The 17,557-nt window shown below is 39.3% G+C and overlaps 1 protein-coding gene and 1 long non-coding RNA gene across 3 annotated transcripts in view; one reads left to right on the forward strand and one right to left on the reverse strand.

Annotated features, from left to right (window-relative positions):
• smal (smoke alarm) overlaps positions 1–4,543 on the reverse strand; it is a 42,881-nt gene extending 38,338 nt beyond the window's left edge. The window contains exon 1 of the mRNA XM_064698045.1: positions 3,769–4,543. The gene's annotated coding sequence lies outside the window, so the exon portion shown is untranslated. The remainder of the gene's footprint in view (positions 1–3,768) is intronic.
• The window catches only part of LOC135439344 (uncharacterized), a 71,450-nt gene that overhangs the window by 52,969 nt on the left and 924 nt on the right, over positions 1–17,557 (forward strand). Inside the window, exon 4 of one of the 2 annotated variants that reach the window (XR_010438039.1) lies at positions 10,083–10,279. The exons of the other annotated variant lie outside the window; for it this stretch is intronic. This is a non-coding gene — a long non-coding RNA (uncharacterized LOC135439344). Of the gene's footprint in view, positions 1–10,082; positions 10,280–17,557 lie in introns of those variants that run through there. 2 annotated transcript variants of the gene reach the window in all.

Below are 17,557 nucleotides of genomic sequence, written 5' to 3' on the forward strand. Positions count from 1 at the left end.
ACACTTGAAAAATTTTTCACAAGTACACGACGACGCTGACGCTGACGTAGGCGCTGACGTCGACCGCAAGAAGCAGCAGATATAATTTTCCTTTGCTGCATTTTTACAACTTAACACACAGAAGAAAATAAAGCAGCATAAAAACCTGGCAAACAATAAAAACAAGAATAAAACTAAAAAAAAAAAAAAGAGAAGACAATAACAACAAGCAGCAAGAAAATAAAGGCAAGCAGCCAGGGTAGGCGGCGGGGGCGTGGCAGCTATTTGGCTGCCCCGAAAATGTTTTCCTTCTGTTTCATTTCCCTGGCCATGCACGACTGCTGCCGCCAGCGCCGTAGGGGCAAAAGTGTCTATGTGTGTGTGTGTATCTGTGTGTGGAGCAGGGAAGCGGGCGCTGCACAAATTGTAGAAACTGTGGCACCTGTGCGTTGTATCTGCGGCCGCGCATCTGTATCTTTGTATCTTTGCCGACGAGCCAAACAAATAAACTGGCGGCCAAGTTATGACAGTCAGCAGCGGCCGCAATGTCGACGCGTCGGCCGCAGGAAACATTATTCTTAGTTAGATGCTAATTAATTAAAGAAGCAGAACCCGTAACATACACACACACACACACACACACAGACCAACAGCCCAGGGGCCATTCTTCGGTGGCAAATATGTGGGCAGATACGACAGCACAAGACGTTGTCGAAGCACCGCTGCATGACATACTCTCAGTGCATGATGAGCATAAATTTTCCCTATGTGTCTCGTTGTGGGAGGATTCGACGCAGGAAACGTCGGATTGACCGCAAAAGAGAAGAGATGTGGGAGGCTGCAGTAGCAGGAGCTAAGAATAGCAATGGGCATGAAATATAACAGGAATCGGAATAACAAGAATTTAAACCACTTATAATTTGACAGAGCTGTAAACATGGGGCTTTTGAAAAGATAAAACTGGGAATTACTTTTATTTTAAAAGACTAGACATATTTAGAATATTGAATTATTTCAATTAAAAATTGAGCCACAATGTTGTATATAAAATAATTCTATGCCAACTATTCCAATATGCAATAATAATCTAAATCTATAAAATTAATTTAGTTTAATATTATGTTTTAATTTTTAAATATTTTTGGAAGACAAAAATGGTTATCAAACATTATAACTTTGTTATGAAATTTGTAACGCATAGGAGGAGACATATCCGACCCCAAAAAGTATATATATTCTAGATCAGCATCAACAACCGAGTCCGGCTGTCTGTTTCTATGGGAAGTAGTCGCTCAGTTTTAAAGCATCTATCATATTGAAACATTATATCATATAGCTGGCATTAGATCAACCGGTCTAAAAGTAGATTATTGTATAGTACATTATTCTGTTTTGCAAGATATTTTGATCAAACTGCATTTACGAGCTTTACTATTTGCACATATCTGCAAACCCTTAAGGCAAATGTCTAAATATGCGTTTAATCTTTGGAATGCCAAAGATATCCCTACTTTCTCGTTTTTATTACTATCGTTATTTAGAAATGCATTTTTTATTACAAAACGAGTTTAGCCAGAGCAACTGGCCTATTGGAATACATTCTTCATACAAGAGTCAATTTATTACAATTTTACTCCTTTACTTTATTCCAATATTCCAATAGAATTTATTTAGATTTTAAATCGCTAAATGTAGATTTCAATAACAATATATTTAGTTTACTCAGCATCAACTAAATATATATTTTTGATTGAAGTTCGCTTTCTTTGCAAGAATGTCGCAAAGATTTCGTAGCTTGGCAAATCTATAATGTATTAGGCAACGCCATTCAAGTATCTGTCTCTATCGGCAACTCGTACAATGTCCAGTAAAAAAGCAACAAAATAACAAACAAGATAGCGCCAACTTTTATCATAATGCTAATAAAATGAATCGACCACAAGAAAAAACAACAACAACAACAACAATAACAACGCGAAGAAGAAAAGTTTTTCAAGATTATTATGATGATTGCGCCCCAATGGCGCCTCAGGCAGCAGCCGCTGCCCCATCTTTGAGTCGTTGCGTTGCGGCTGGCAACTTGTTTACATAAATTTTAATTGCTGTAATTATGATTTTTACACGAAATTAATTATGCATGCGCAGTAGCTGCATTAGCTATCGGATAAAGATTCAGTTTCGGATTGAGATTTAAACACGCAACAGCGTTTCAATAAAAACTAATTTGCCTGCCCAAACAGCAAAGAAATTTACGCGCATGTTGGCCAGATCTCTTTAGAATTTTAATTGCCAAACATAGTTCCACATAATTGCCTGACAGCGCAAGGAAATTATGAAATTGCAGTGGGAAACTATCTTAAGTACGCTCGCCTCGCCAGCGATGTGTGAAGTTGCCAACTCGCAGATACGTAGATACAGATAAAGATCGTGTAAAACTGTTGGCGGACCCGAAGCGTTAGAAACTGTTTGAGGAAAGACTTTTTTCTGGCTGATAAAAAAAAAATGGATTTCTAGTTTTTTGTTGTTGAATTTTGTTTTTCTTTTCTTTATGACCTGCTTTGGGGCTGGCGTTGACGGCTGCTGCTGCTGCTGCTGCTGTTTTGTGTCCATAAGATACAGCAGGTTATTTTGATTAGCCTGGCATGTTGACAGTTTGACTTTACTTAATTTGTGTTTAATTAACGTTTAGTCTGCGCACTAAATTCCACATGCCACACGGCTTGTGTGCGGCAGCCAAAAGGGGTAGATGATTGGAAGAAACGGCAGAAATAGAGGTAGCTTGGCAAGAGTTTAATAAATCATTGTTTCACATACCGTTCTACGGAATTGATAACTATTTTTATATAGCCTCGCATATAAACACTTGTAAATAGTTGCAGTGGAACTTGCACCATGAGTAATTTTTAGGCAAACAACTGAACAGAAAACATTTATGTCCACTTCTGACTTAATTCATTAAAAGAAACTGGTTTCATTTTTGCACGACTAATTGGCAAGAAATTCAAATCGACGACAAGTTTAAGCATTTGCTGCTTTTTATTTTTGTTATTCACTCATCGATGATTTAAACAATGATTTGTTTATTTATTCAGTCGCTCGATTCACTTTACCAAAAGCCTGTCATAAAAACAACATCTACGGCAAACGAGACTTTAAATGTTTTCTCTGTGCTACGCAAATTGATTTACGGAGCCACAGATTAAGTACATTGAATATTGCCAGAGCCATAAATAACATTTGATTTAATATGATATTGTGAAAATATGCATGGATGGAAAATTCAATATTCAAATAAATTACTTTTCAATCTACTCGGGAAAATATTTCTAATATAATTTAAAAATTGTTAGGGTTTGATTTGCAAAATCTCCAAAATTCATTTTATTTAAGCTAATACTGATCAAAAAAATATATAAGATAAGGTTTTATTAAAAGAGTTTTGATATATTGAACGCAGAACAGATATTTATTTAATAGAACATTTAAGTCTTCGCAAATCTACAAGTGCTCTTTTAAAGCTCTACTTTAAACTCACTTGAAACAACATTTTCTGAGTAAATATAATCAAAATTATGTGAGCGCACATTAAATTAAAAAAGCTTTCAATCTGAGTAAAATATATTTATTTAAATTTGCCATAAATTTCTCCAAGAATTTGATTAGTTAATTTATTTAAATTGAATATTTATTTATTTGAATATTCAAGCCATTCACAAATCTTAAAATATTTATTTATAGCTTTACTTTAAAGTCACTTAAAACAATATTTGGTTTTTGACTTCGACTTACCTAATTTGAAAATATTTGTCGCATCAAATGTTTTCAATTATATTGTATAGATTGTATCCTTTGCATATGTGCAGCATTGTATATGGGTTATATATATAGTTATGTATATATTCATATAATATTTTGAATAGTTAAAAAGCGTTACACAAATGCATTGAAGCGTATTTGGGGCACAGACACATGCACACAAAATTCTTAACACAATTTTTTTAAATGCAAACTAAATGCAGTCGAAGCTGTTGCAATAAATTTTATTTTATTTTTTTTGCACTGTTGCACGTAGCTCGTGTATCTTGTGGGTTGTTTTGATATGTTTAGCACTCTCGGCTGAGATACTTTTGTATTGCGGCTGCCTTAGTTACATGCCGACAGCCTTAGGCGGGGACACACTTTGCGTTTATTTATCGGATATTCGAATTTGCCTTGCTTGGCTGGCGCCGACCAGTGCACAGGTGCCGCATTTTGTTGTGGCCAGCTTTGAGATACTTTTACGCAGTATCAGTATCTGTATCTTTCACACACTCACGCGAAAACACGTAACGCGACGCGCACCGAAACTGAACTGAACTAAACTGAGCTGAGCGTTGTTGTTGCCGCCACGAGCGTTGGGATGAGACTGAAACTGGACGAGACGAGTTGCCACTGTTGCAACCACCATCGCCTTAGCGAGCGCGACCGAGTTGTTGCAACAAGCGCCGACGTTCGCTGCGTTTTCTGTTTGCTGCCGCTGCCACTGCCACTACCACTGCTGCTGCCACTGCTGCTGCTGCTGCTTCTGCCTTTCGCTTGTTGTAACGCGCCGAACGAAGGTTGACGAGCGATTGAATTGAACGAACGTTGTAAAGTTGCTCAGGAGCCGCATATCGGACGCGGACCGGCCATGTAACCGAAAAACGGCATTTGCCTTCTGTGGATCTCAAGCGGAGAGCGTCAGCGTGAAGCGAAAGAGCGGGGCATGGCCTTTAAGTAAAGAGCGAGAATTGTTTGTGGAATGAATTAAGCTGTGGATGGCAGCACTGCCGGGTAGAAATTGGCAATATTATTAACAGAGATTCTTTTAGGTTTCTGCTCTTATCTAAAAATCTAAAAATACAATACAATCATTAATTTATATATATATTTAATTTTTATTTTTTTTTATATTTCAAAACATTTATAAAGACATAGTTTTATTACTTATTTATTTTTTGGCGTTCTCTTCATTTTTAAAAATTTGACTACTAATCAAATATTTATCTTATAATCTTTGATATTTATTTTTTAGTTGTTTTTTTTGTTATTTTGAATATTGTTTTTCAAGGTCTCGCCAAACCAATTAAAAAATTAATCTAGCTATTTAATTTTATTAAATACCATATTATATTCCACAGTTGTTATATTTATTTTTTTTTTACTTTGTTGCTCATTATCTTTTCTTATAAAATAATTAAAATTATTTTCCCTGCTTTGCCACTCTTTGGCTGTTTATTGTGGTATTCTGACCGATTCACCTGTCCAATTTAACTTTAGTTGGAATACAACTTTCGCTCTTTCGCTTTCTTGCTCTTAGACCAATTAACTCTCTTTTAGTAACAAGCAGCCCGGCAGGCGCTCTCTTGCCCGCCAGTAGCAGAGTTTTCATTGCCATTTTGTTCCAATTGTGGCACACTTTGGGAAGTGCGTGAAACAAAACAAATAGCGCTTCAAACTGTTGATTTGTAGAGCTATCCGTGAGATACATTTGGTTGAGATACATTTGGTTGAGCTGTTATCAGAGCGCTGTCTGAAATACCCATATCAAATGTGGCCTTCATTGTAATTTAAATAATAGAAATTAAATTATTATTAATTTTAATCGAATTAAGTAGTTCGTCCCGTTCACCAAGCTGTTATCAGCTGCGACCAATCTGCGGCCTGATGTATTTCCAATAATTGCCAAGCGCATTAATCAAGATATTCACACGCGCGCGCGCGCCAAACACGCTGCCAGATACAAGCTGCAGATACAGATACAAAGTGCGTAACGCGCCGCAACTTGTCATAATGAGGCATTAAAAAGCAGCTTAGTGCCGTCGAGATTTGCCGCCAGCCCGAAGCGGAGACAGCGACAGCGACAGAGACAAAAACTGAGAACAGCGAGAAACAGGGCAGAGCAGAGCTGAGCGCAGAGCAAAGAGAGCAGCGTGCGATCTCGCCATGATTTATGACGAGCCGCCGTTTGTTTGCGATACAAACTCTCAGATAGAGTCTTAGCCGGCTGCGGTAGGGGATAGCAGGGGTTGCCGGGCGCGGGGTACAGCCATGGGCTGAGGAGCACTTGTTGTAGATGGTATCGTGGCGCGCTTTACGTTCCCAGTTTGATTGATTGGTCCGTGCACACACACACACACAGCTGGGCAGGCTGTGTTTGTTTTGGGTTTTGTTTTATGATATGCCCAGAACCCAGTCAAACAGTTTTTACTTTCGAATATTTCGACCAGGTGACACAGCAAAGGTAAATGCGTAAGCACAAGACTTGATCCAATCAGTTAGCTGCGAAGGGATAAGCCACTTGACCCACATTTCGCTTTTATTGAATACAGAATTATTCATAGTGCCAGATTATAGAAGAGCATTAATGAAAGAAATCGAAGTTATAAATATAATTAATAACTTTTACATTTTATTTGACTATTCTTGACTTTTGATTCTCAGTAAGTAACTTATAATGATGAACATTCAATTAATAATGAATAAAATTAATAATTTAACAACTTTGAAACCTGCGTACATAAATGGTTTTAATATGGTGTATTATATTTCAGGCGAAATAATAAATAATAATAAATAAAATAATTGCATAAAAACTCTTCTTGATGCTGATGCAGAGACCTCAAGAGTTATGTTGCATAATATACATTATATCAATTTAAAAATATATTACAATTGTGTCATTTGCATAAGAATAGTTCAAATATTTTTATACCCTTATTTAGGGAATTATAATTTTGTCATGAAATGTGTAACGCATAGAAGGGGAAAACTTCGACCCCATAAAATATATATGTATATTTTAGTCTCTCAGTTTGACAGCTTTTGTCTTGAAACTTTGCATGGGTCTGTCTTTCTGTTGCAGGCAATACATATGTCGGGCTTTACGAGCTTTACTATTCTCGCACATCTGAAAAATCGTAAGGCAAATGTCTACAAGGGTATTAAATCTTCATCATGCCGAAGATATCCTTACTCTCTCGTTTTAATTTGTATTAAATTATTCTTGCGTCAGACATATTAAAAAAGATTTAAATGTTTGGTTATTTAGATTTTTTTAATCGAATCATAAGGCATCCAAACAATGTAACCTCGATTTTGAAACTGGGGTTCATGGCTTGAATATTGTGTTGTTTTGAGCGAAGAAAGAAAATATGAAAAATAGTTATATTTTTAATGACAATTAAGATTTCCGTTTCCTGTAAACCAGTTACGTTACACTATCGTGCAGAATTTAGCCTTCTACTCCAGCTATCAGTTCTGATGGAACAAATATCGTAACTCATTTGACTGCATGTTAGTCTGCTGACTTTTAAAAGCATGTCCATCAATTTAAGCTTATGTAAACGCATCTAAAAATTGCTTAAGATATTGTCTGCCTGCACTATCAGGAGTGCAACTCGCATCATTGAGACTATCTTGACTGGATCTGGGCGCAAGCAAACAGCTAAATATGAAAATTAAACATCTATGCGTGGGGATACGAATGTCTCGAGTGATAAATTTATCGAATTGTGTAAATATTCATTCATGATAACGCGCCAGTTGTCGTCTGTCGTCGTCTGTCGTCTGTCGTGCATTTGTATATTTATTTATCCAACTCGCTGATTGCATTTTTGTGTAAATTCTTGCCACAATAATAATCAACGTCCAGGCAGCTCCTCAGAGTCGGCTCTGTGTTTGCTTATAATGCTCCTAGCAAAAGGCAAACAATGCGTCGTCGACAGCGGCGCATGCGCAACAGTTTTGGGCTGAGTTATTGAAAGAGTCGTCTGCCCCGCCCCGCCCTGCCCTGCCCTGCCCCGTCCGTCTGGCCTGTCATATATATTTTGAGCGCATTTGTTTGCCTGGCAGCTAGGCAACAGTTGCAAGTTGCAAGTTGCAAGTTGCAGTTGCCAATTGGCCCTTGGCACTTGGCACTTGGCTTGTTTGCATAAATGATAAATGGCTAATTGATAAATTTGTTATTTGCTGCATTTCTGTTTGGTTTGTCACAGTTGCAGACATTTGCCATTTCCTGGACAACAACTTGTTTGCATACTTTGCTTTATGTGCAACGAAAAATCTTGCTTTACATTTAACTTCTTATGTAAAAAGGGATTTTAAAGGCTTGTGGGAGGAAAAACCAAAATTTTCTTGCTCTTTACATTTGCACAAAATCTTGTCAATATCTATAGCTTAGAGCTCTATATGGAGAATCGTTCGATGAATGGGTTTTTGTATGACAAACTTATTTGTTTTTTAAGATATCTTTAGCAAACGCAATAACGGACTTCACCTTTCGCAAAAAGGACGTCAATACGTACCAAAGGCGACTTCCATATTATATGGCTGCTATAGGAACAATCGGTCGGAGAAGACCATGTTTCAGCAACATATCTTAAAGGGTATTTAATCTTCAACGTGCCGGATATAGCCGTACTTGTTCAATTTTAACTCAATTAATGATAAAATAAATTAATATTTTTTGGTTTTTAGTTAAAATAAAAGTTGAAATTAAAGTCGCATCTCTCTCTCTCTGTCTCTCTCTCAGATTACACTAAAGTGGCCATTAAAATATTTCACCCACTTTAATTTTTATTTTTTTAATATTAATTGGCATCTGTTTATGCTCTTGTGAGTCTCAAATTTCTCAAGCTAAAATTGTTTAAGGCTTAAACCAATTCTTAAAATCTTTTAATACAAAATTAATTTTAAAATTTAAAAGATTTTGACCAATGTGAACAACTAACTAGAAATACTAAAATACTAGCTACTAAATAATTTTCCAGCCTGCCACACTTTAAGTATCTTTAGTTATCTATGGGTCTCCTCTCTCCCCATCTCTCTCTCTCTCTCTCTCGGCCTGACTCATAAATTTAGTTTAACGCGTGCCACTCACAAAGTTTGCGACCGCACTTCGGAAACTTGCAAGTAAGTTCCCCGTCCCTTTCCCCCTTCTGGCTCTCGCACTGCCATCCGCTTACATCAAATCAATTGCCGGCCCCAGTGCGACTCCTCGATATGCGGCTCACGTACGCGTATATCAATTGTTGCTGCCAGCTCTAGGCAAATGATGGCCCAACTTGCCTGGCTGCCTGTCTGTCTGTCTGTCTGACTGTCCAATTGACTGACTGACTGACTGAGCGATTGACGGGTTGCCTGCTACACGACTTGCCTGTCTTGTATGTCCCTCTGCCTATATATAATATTGATTCTTTATGCATATCAACAGCTCTTTGTCTGCGCAACCTGTTGGCTATTTTAATGTTCATTTAAATCTAAATTTTCTTTGCTGATCAAGAAATTGAATGCAAAACAAATTAATGAAAGGCAAATGCATTTAAGAACATACAACGAAAGAGAGCCATAGTAGATAGAAGAAAAATGAGAGAGAGAGGGGAAGAATAGTCAATTGTCTGTTTGAGTTATTCGTTTGACCACTGTTGACCAAAGTTGCCAAAAAATAGCTAAATGTATTTGATAACTACTTCTCTTTCCGGCTGTCAACCTCTAAAATTAACCAAACTTAGCTAGAAAATAGCTACGTTGGCAACACTGCTGTTGCCCCACCGCAAAGGATGATGCTTTTGATCCCGTTACCTTAGATGCGCAGCCAGCTGAGGGCGCCGATGCAAGGAGCGAGCATTGCTTATGATGTGAATGTGTCAATTCCGTTAATTATGTGCTTTCAGCTGTTGTTGTATTAATGCAAAAGCGAGCGTGGCTTGAGGCGCAAACATATTGAGAGCACTTAGTTTGTCCGTGTCTCTCCTGTTGATCCGTTGTCCGCGCGTGCAAGTAAAAATGTTTTATTAAATAATTAATTAATGAATTACCGGGTATTAAACGTGCTCAGATCATGTCGTGAGTGTTTGTTAAACTACCATAAATCAATATAATACCCGTGCAGATATATTTTGCAAGAGGTAGAAGAACGTCATTGCATTTTTTTGTTATACTTTTCATTGGTGCGCATTTGCTCTTGAGAGAGAGGGAGAGAGAACCAAATCGGCTGCTTATTTGATGCACTTTTCCAACACATATGTGCTGTACTTAAACGTGTTATGCACACGATTAACTCTCTCCAAATCATTTAATTGCAGTACTGAAACCCAATTAATCTAAGGCTGCAGCCATCAAACCCATTCGCAGCTGCTCAGTAGGAAAGTACAAAGTCTGTCTAATCCACATCTGCGACCAGCCAGACCATAAAAAGCTCAGATGTAAAGCAGTTGCCGAGCTGCTGCAGTGATTCCTAATGCTGTTTTGAGCTCATCAATAGAGAGCGAAGGAGTGGGGGAGAGAGCCAAAACTGAGTCCTGTTATATTCCTGATATTCTGGCGTTTGCTTCTGCTGCTAATCCCTCAAGCGCATCAAACAGCAGCAACTGCAAAATGTTTCAGCAAGTAAGTCAAAATTTAGTTCATTTTTTCCTCCCCCTTTTTTTTTTGGTATTTTTGTTGTGTTTGTACTCTTTACAACTGAAGCTTGTTGGATTTTGGAAGCAACAGGGGTGAAGGGGTTGCTCTGGCTTTTGGCTTTGTACAAACTAAGCTCGTTGATGTGTTAATTGACCAAAATTTCGTACACACTCGCTGGGAGGCAGACACAGACACAGATATAGATATAGATACGCACACACACATGCACACAGATAAACTGTGAGCTTCAGTTGCTGGCTGTGTGTGTGTGGCCTGTAACTGAAACTGATGTTTTGTAGCTCAGCTCGCTTGTCGATATTAAATCCCAGCAAAACTTAATTAGAAATTCCATTTTTGGCTTTTGGGGGCATTACACGTGACGCGTTACCAATTATCGACTCGAGAACTGTTGCATGTCTGCCTGCCTGCCCCTTTCACCCCCCTCCGCCCCTCCGAACCTTCTGTCTACCGTTGGCCCTCTGGAGCGTTAAGCTGCAACACGCCAATTAAAAATGCCTTTTGATGATGACATGCGCAGAGCACAGCACAGCGCACAGCACAGCGCACACACACACACACACGCGGGCACAACAAATAGTAAAAGAAAAAAATAGTAAAACAGGAATCAGAGTAGCTACAACATTTACCTGGCCTTAACGGCTCGCTAACGGTTAAACTGACTAACGGGAAACGGACGAACGGAACCGCCGCACGACTGCACGTAGCTGCAGCGGAAATGCGTTTGCAAAATGGCGCCGACGTGCGTGCTAATGAACGCTCAGTTCCAGTGCAATGCGAATGCTGCCCGGCAAACAAAATGGAGCAGCAGCAAGAGCCCCTCCACAGCCCCTTCAGCCCCGTCACCTGCCCAGATCCGTTCATAGGCACGCCATCAATGTTAATTCGCCAAAGCAGCCACCTCGTTCTTGTTGTTGTTGTTGTTGTTGGTGGTGGTGGTGGTGGTGTGGTATTGGGTTGGGTGCAGCTGCTGTCTCTATTGAAAAATCACAGGCCTGAAATTGAACACATTTTGTCCATTTTGCGGTTTGTGCAGCAGCAACAACAACAACAACAACAGAAGCCATAACATTTGGGCTGTTGGGATCAACTGGCGGCTTTGTTTAGTATGCAAGGCAGCAAAATGTTAACGTCAATGTAAAACGCAAACGCACTGCTAAATTTGCCAGTTGGCGTTGCGGGGCGTGGCAGGGCAGGGGGGCTGAATAATCACAGTCAACTGTCAAAACTTCAGATGCATGAGCAGCATGATGAACAGCAGCCGCAGCAGCAGCGATTTGTGCCGGGCTAAAGGGCTCAAATAGGTGGAAGAGCCGCAACTGAAGAGACTTTGTTATGCTAATAACAATTTAATTAAAACAATTGTAATCGCATTGTTTTCGTGTAAACTTAGATAAAAGATGGTCGTTAAGAAAATAATAACGCCGTACCAACAATAATTGAGGGTGCTCTTAAGCTCTATTATTCGATATGTGCCAAAAATGACCAGGCAAATCACCCAAATGGCAACAAAGGGTAGTTTCCATTTCCCATGGTGCATTTCCTCGGCATTAATCATCAGGCAATGAGCAACATGTTGGTTGGAGAACACATGTTGTCTCACTTTTAGACCTTCGTCAGATATTTTAACTTATATATCATGACTTCCGTTCGGTCGGGTCTGTCCGGCGGCGTGTGCCAAGCATTTATGTTCGCTTAAAAGCAACAGCTTCGAAAATTTAAATATTATTACAGTAAAACTTGTAATGTAACGACTTGGCCGGCACCTCAGTGCAACATCGTCGCTCCAAATGGCTCCCAGCTGTCGTAAAAGCCAAGGAAGCAGCTTGTGGGCTGCCCGTTGGGCTGACGCCCCCCTCGATTACATTAATGCGTATTTTTGCAATTAAATAAAAATATCGTAAAACGGCTCACAACATTTACGACTGGGCGAGTTGCTCTTAACCCTTCGATAGGTGTCAGAAATGTGCGTTGCAAATGCCTAATTAGAAATTCATAAAAAAGAATACACTCGAAACGCTCGAAAGCTGTTCGAAGACGTGACGTTGTAAAAGTGCCATAAAATTATTGAAAAAAATTCCCAAAGTTGACAGAAACATTTTCATGTTTCTTTTTGTTCTCTGCATACCTCGTCTATATAAATAAATATTGGTTTTTTTTTTTGCTACTACCATTCTAAAGCGAAGGCATGACAACGATTGCACAATTGTCCATAAATTTAATACAGAAATTGTCAGTGCACGTTTCGATAATAACTGAGAGCTGAATAAAAATGCTACGCAGGATGTCGAAATGGCAAGTCGAGCCGCATCGAGTCAATTCGAAGACGACGTGGCGATCGATGGCTTCAAGTGGCCGAACGAAAAGGCGGACGCGACTCGAGAGTTGCCTTTTAGCTAAATATGTATTTTGTTTTGTTTATATTAAACGATAAACAAAAACAACAACAACAAAGGCAATAGTCGAACAAATTGTTTTCATTTGCTGTTATTTTTGTATAATTTTTCAATTGAAGTCACTTTGTTTATGAGATGTGCGTTGCATAGAGTTCTCAATTGTTGTTGTTGTTGCTGTTGTTGTTGTTGCTGCTGCTGCTGCCACATGCCGCGTGAGGTCAGTTTCTGTGAATTGTCAAATGGTTTGTGCTTCTTGGGGGCCTACAAGAACTAGGAAGTCGCCAGTCAAAGTTGTTTGGATTATCAGCGTATAACTTTGAGTGAGTTTTGAAAACAAGAAAATCAACACAAAAGCATTTTTAACTTGGCCTATCTTTGTATGAATAAATGAATGAATTTAAACATAAACAACATACACAACTATATGAATGAATATTTGTTTAGAATATTCGATAAATCATACAAAAGAGATTTAATTTAAAAGGAATTTTTAAGGAAAATCCCAGCTCAGTAGCCAGCGGAACATAAAAATAGTCCATGAACTAAATAAATGATACTACATCTGTAATTAACCCTGCACAACTTTTATTTTACTCATCAGTTTTATAGCCAAAGACAAATAAATATTTTCCATATACTGAGTATTCCCCCCACTCGCCAACAATAATACACATGACAAGGCTTCAGAGCTGCTCGCCTCCCCGCGCCCACCCAATCACCAGTTAATTAATTAACTAACTAGACTCACTGAGAGCCACAGTAGAGGCGGATGGCCGCATGGCCCATACAATGCGAACGCCTAAAAGTCGGCATTAAAATTTAACAGCCAGTCAGCTTTGGAGTTTATGGCACAAAGGAGCGAACACGGAAGGGAATCGAGTTAACCAGAGAATGCGCACAACACGAAACAACAATGCGACCGCAAAACATAATATGTAATATGTAAATGCATTGTGCGGCCATTTTCTCTGTGTAAACTAAACAAATTACAAACTAATTTTCAGTCTCAAACAACACACAGAATGGAAAAAAATAACCAAAGCGAACAATTGCACTCAGCGGCAGTGCTCGACTTAAAGATATCTCGTGTACACAGTTTTAGTGATCAAATAATAGCTGAAAAATACGCTTTAAACTAGAAAATTATCCTTGAAGAAAAAATCGTTATAATACAATATATTCTTTTGATATAATTTTTTTTTAAATTGAAGTGATCGTATTAGTTGCATGCCCAGCAAATACTATATACTATATGCATATAGCTGATATCAATTCGATTTAAGGGCAAATAATGAGGCCTAGCCAGATGATAGGCTCTTATAGTTGAGCATCGCTTGTATACCATTTCGATACCCTACTTTTGCGTGTCGTGTGTACAGAGTGTAGAAACCAAAACCTGTAATGAAAATCCGACGCATAGACGAAGCCGATGCGACCGCGTCAACACGCCAGCAACCGCAGCAACAACAATATACAATGGAAAACATAAAACAACAATAACAACAACAATAATGCTTTGCCCCTCTGCAGCGGTGCGCTGCACTTCATTTATTACATTCCATTTATGCAATTGCGCCAAAATCCATGTTTGCGGTTAATGGAAAAATTATTTATTTAAATAAATTTATTCGACACGAGCAAAGTGCAAAGCGCGACAGAGCGAGATAGAAATATTCCCGTGTGAAGGTGCTCTCTATTCCCATATGTGGTGTATGTGTCTGTGTGTGTGTGTGTGTGTGTGTGTGTGAGGGGGTGTATGAGGGTTAAAATTGTTGCTGACATCAGTGTCCACTAGGCTGTGGGCGTGTCGGTACGCCAGTTGAATCACCACCCCAGCACCCTTTGATATTTTAGTTTTTGTTTAGTCCGGTTTAGTCCTGCAACTTGTTTTTATAATACATTGTAGTCCGGAAATATACAGAAATTGGATGCACTTGCACTGGATAACAAACAGAAGGGGTATTTCCAGCTGGGTTACGTGCCGGATTGAACTCTCGTTCTATTTTTATAATTTATTTGCTGGATCTGAACTGAAGGTTTAGTGAAAATTTGAACTTTACGTTGATCTCAACTTCAGACTAATTTTTGTTGATAGTTTTTTATCAGACGGTATATAGGCAAAATAACGTGTCGTAATCTGCCAGTTCGTGTTTACACTCAAAAATGTTTGCACGCATCAGACTGTGACCTCTTATTATCATCTTCTGTAAATTGCCTAAAAAATCGAAGTACCGTTTTGCTAATTGCAGGACTTTTAAGCATTTTCGTAGCATGCATAATTTGTCCGCAATTTCTGTTGGCCATTTAATCATTCCATCAGGCAAGGCAACAGCCATAACAACAACCAATTGGGCTAAAAAATTATAGCTGGGTAAAAAGCGAAGCATAATTTTGCGCGCATTAATAAGAAAATGGAGTGAAATTAATTTGACAACGGTGGCAGAAAAGGCGACTTTAAACATAATGAAAACATATTATTTGACGTTAATTTTCGGCAGCGACAAGCATATTAAAAATATGAATAAGTAAATGCTCAAAGATGATGACAATAATCATTAGCATATGGAACCGTCGCGCCGCAACCCCGCAGCCGCTCTGGGACACGCAGTCTCATTACAAATTCCCACAATTATAGGCGAAGGCCGAAAGCAAAAGTTTTGTGGGCGTCATCAGCAGCTGTTGCCACGCCCATTTGACTGACCCATTTAAGCAACACGAAGGCAAATGAAGAGCTTAGTTTTAATTAAATTCTCAGTGCTAGGCAAAAACAGCGCCCAGATTTATTAGAAAGCATCGCCGCCTGTCTGGAAGAGCCCCCAGACGGTTGCCCCCGCTTGCCCCGCCCCGCCCCGCTTGCCCCACCATACCCCGCCAGCTGCTCAGTCGTTGTCATCGTCGACGCCTCTTTGTCAATGTCAATTGTTGTGTTTGGGATCGTTATTCTTCATATGCAGCCTCTTTTGCCTCTGTTGTTGCTGTTGCGTTTTAATGAATTTGTTTGCTCTTGTTCAAAAATATTTTCATTTTGAACGTTTTCCGCTTGCAAATTATAAAAAATTGCCAGTTCGTTGACATTTCGCCGTTGCTCCACTCTTTGGCCAGCTGTCAAAGTGATGAAACTGCGTGGGAAAACAGCAATAATGAGACCAGCTCTGACCGAAGTTAGTTTCTTTGGGAACAGCGAGAGATCTTGCCGGCTAGCGAATTCTAAAAAGTACGGATAATGATAAATTCAGGACACTCAGGATAGGGTGTGTATCTATTGGATATATCCTTTATCCTTCTCTAAGAGTAGCCTACAAATAAAACCTTTTATAACTGAACTTATTTAATGTCACTTCATATTCTCAGTCTCAGTACACTTTTTATGTATTTTCCTTATCACATCGTTTTTTTTGTATTCTTCAATAGTTCCCTATCAATTCAAGCAAACGAGTTCATTTACTGTGTTCACTTATCGAAACATGAATTCTTTTAAATATTTATTCTGCCAAGCTGGCTACAATTACATTCAAGAAACTTCCAGCTGAGAATCGAATAGTAAGGCGTACTGCACAGGGATGATGCGGACCCTTTTGGGTAAGCTGTTTTGGCATTTTGCATGGGATCAGTGAAGCAGAAACAATTCGCCCCAATTCAAATTAGTCAAATATTAGAGTCTTGCGTTCTGCTCGCATGTATCCGACTTTTCAAAATGCAATCTCATGCAGCTCAGCCAACCGCAATGTACAATAAAAAAAAAAATGTCGAGCAACTTTTGCATGCCACATAGTACTCGTAACTGATGGAAGCAAAGGGTTGAGAGGTTGGCAGCAGGGCCCGACAACAAGTTGCAACTGTCAAAAATGCAGGGCCAACTCTTGGAATGCATTGACATGTAGAAGTATTCATACAATCGTCGGTTACTGGCATTTACATTTGACATTTGCATATTTCACTATGCATTTTTATTGGTTAACCTGGCACAGGTAGTAGTAGAGTATTACTACTACGGCTGTGAGCAGAATGATATAAAAAATTCCATTTAACAGCTTAAACTCTGTAGCCGCATTCGGTAGCATCAGAGTTGTCAGTCAAATGCTTGCCATTTGCCAGCTGGGAGGGGCGGCCTGCCAGCTTGGTTAGCTGTAATCTGTGATGTAGTCATCACCCAGAGTCCAGAGCCGGTGTCCGAATGGGCATCCAGATGTCATTCAGTATTTCGAATTAAATTAGTTTTGATTTGCGAAACTGTTGCCTGGTGAAAAGTGTTGCATACTTTGTTGCGGCCTCTCAGCTCTCACTTTGCGGACTTTGGCGTTTAGCATTGTAAATGAGAAGTGCAGAGAGAGGTCGAGAGATGGAGTGTAGTAGCAAGGGTGGCCTAATGATGCTGCCACTTGACAGCCCGTTGAGTGAAAGCGGCGCACACTCCGCAAATGTCAAGTTGAGAATGAAACCGGCCTCGGAACCGCCAAAAGACCCATTTCTGTGATGGAGGGAGGCTTTGGCCATTTGGTACGAGGCCCGCACACACAAACACAGACATTTCGCCATAAATATTTAAGCCGAATGCGTTTTCATTCCGCACAACGGTGCAGACATCGCCAAATAAAACAAACTGCCAATGAAAATATTCCACCATGTCTTTGTGTGCCTGTGTGTGTGTGAAAAAAGTGAAACAAAGCGACGGCCGCCAGTCGCCATTTTGTTGGCACACGTTGCGTATGAATTATTTATTTAATGAACTTGTAGCGAGCGGC

Source organism: Drosophila montana, unplaced genomic scaffold, assembly GCF_035044405.1.
Source record: "Drosophila montana isolate Dmon_TW-CO22-7 unplaced genomic scaffold, ASM3504440v1 contig_402_1, whole genome shotgun sequence".
Classification (NCBI taxonomy): Eukaryota; Metazoa; Arthropoda; class Insecta; order Diptera; family Drosophilidae; genus Drosophila; species Drosophila montana.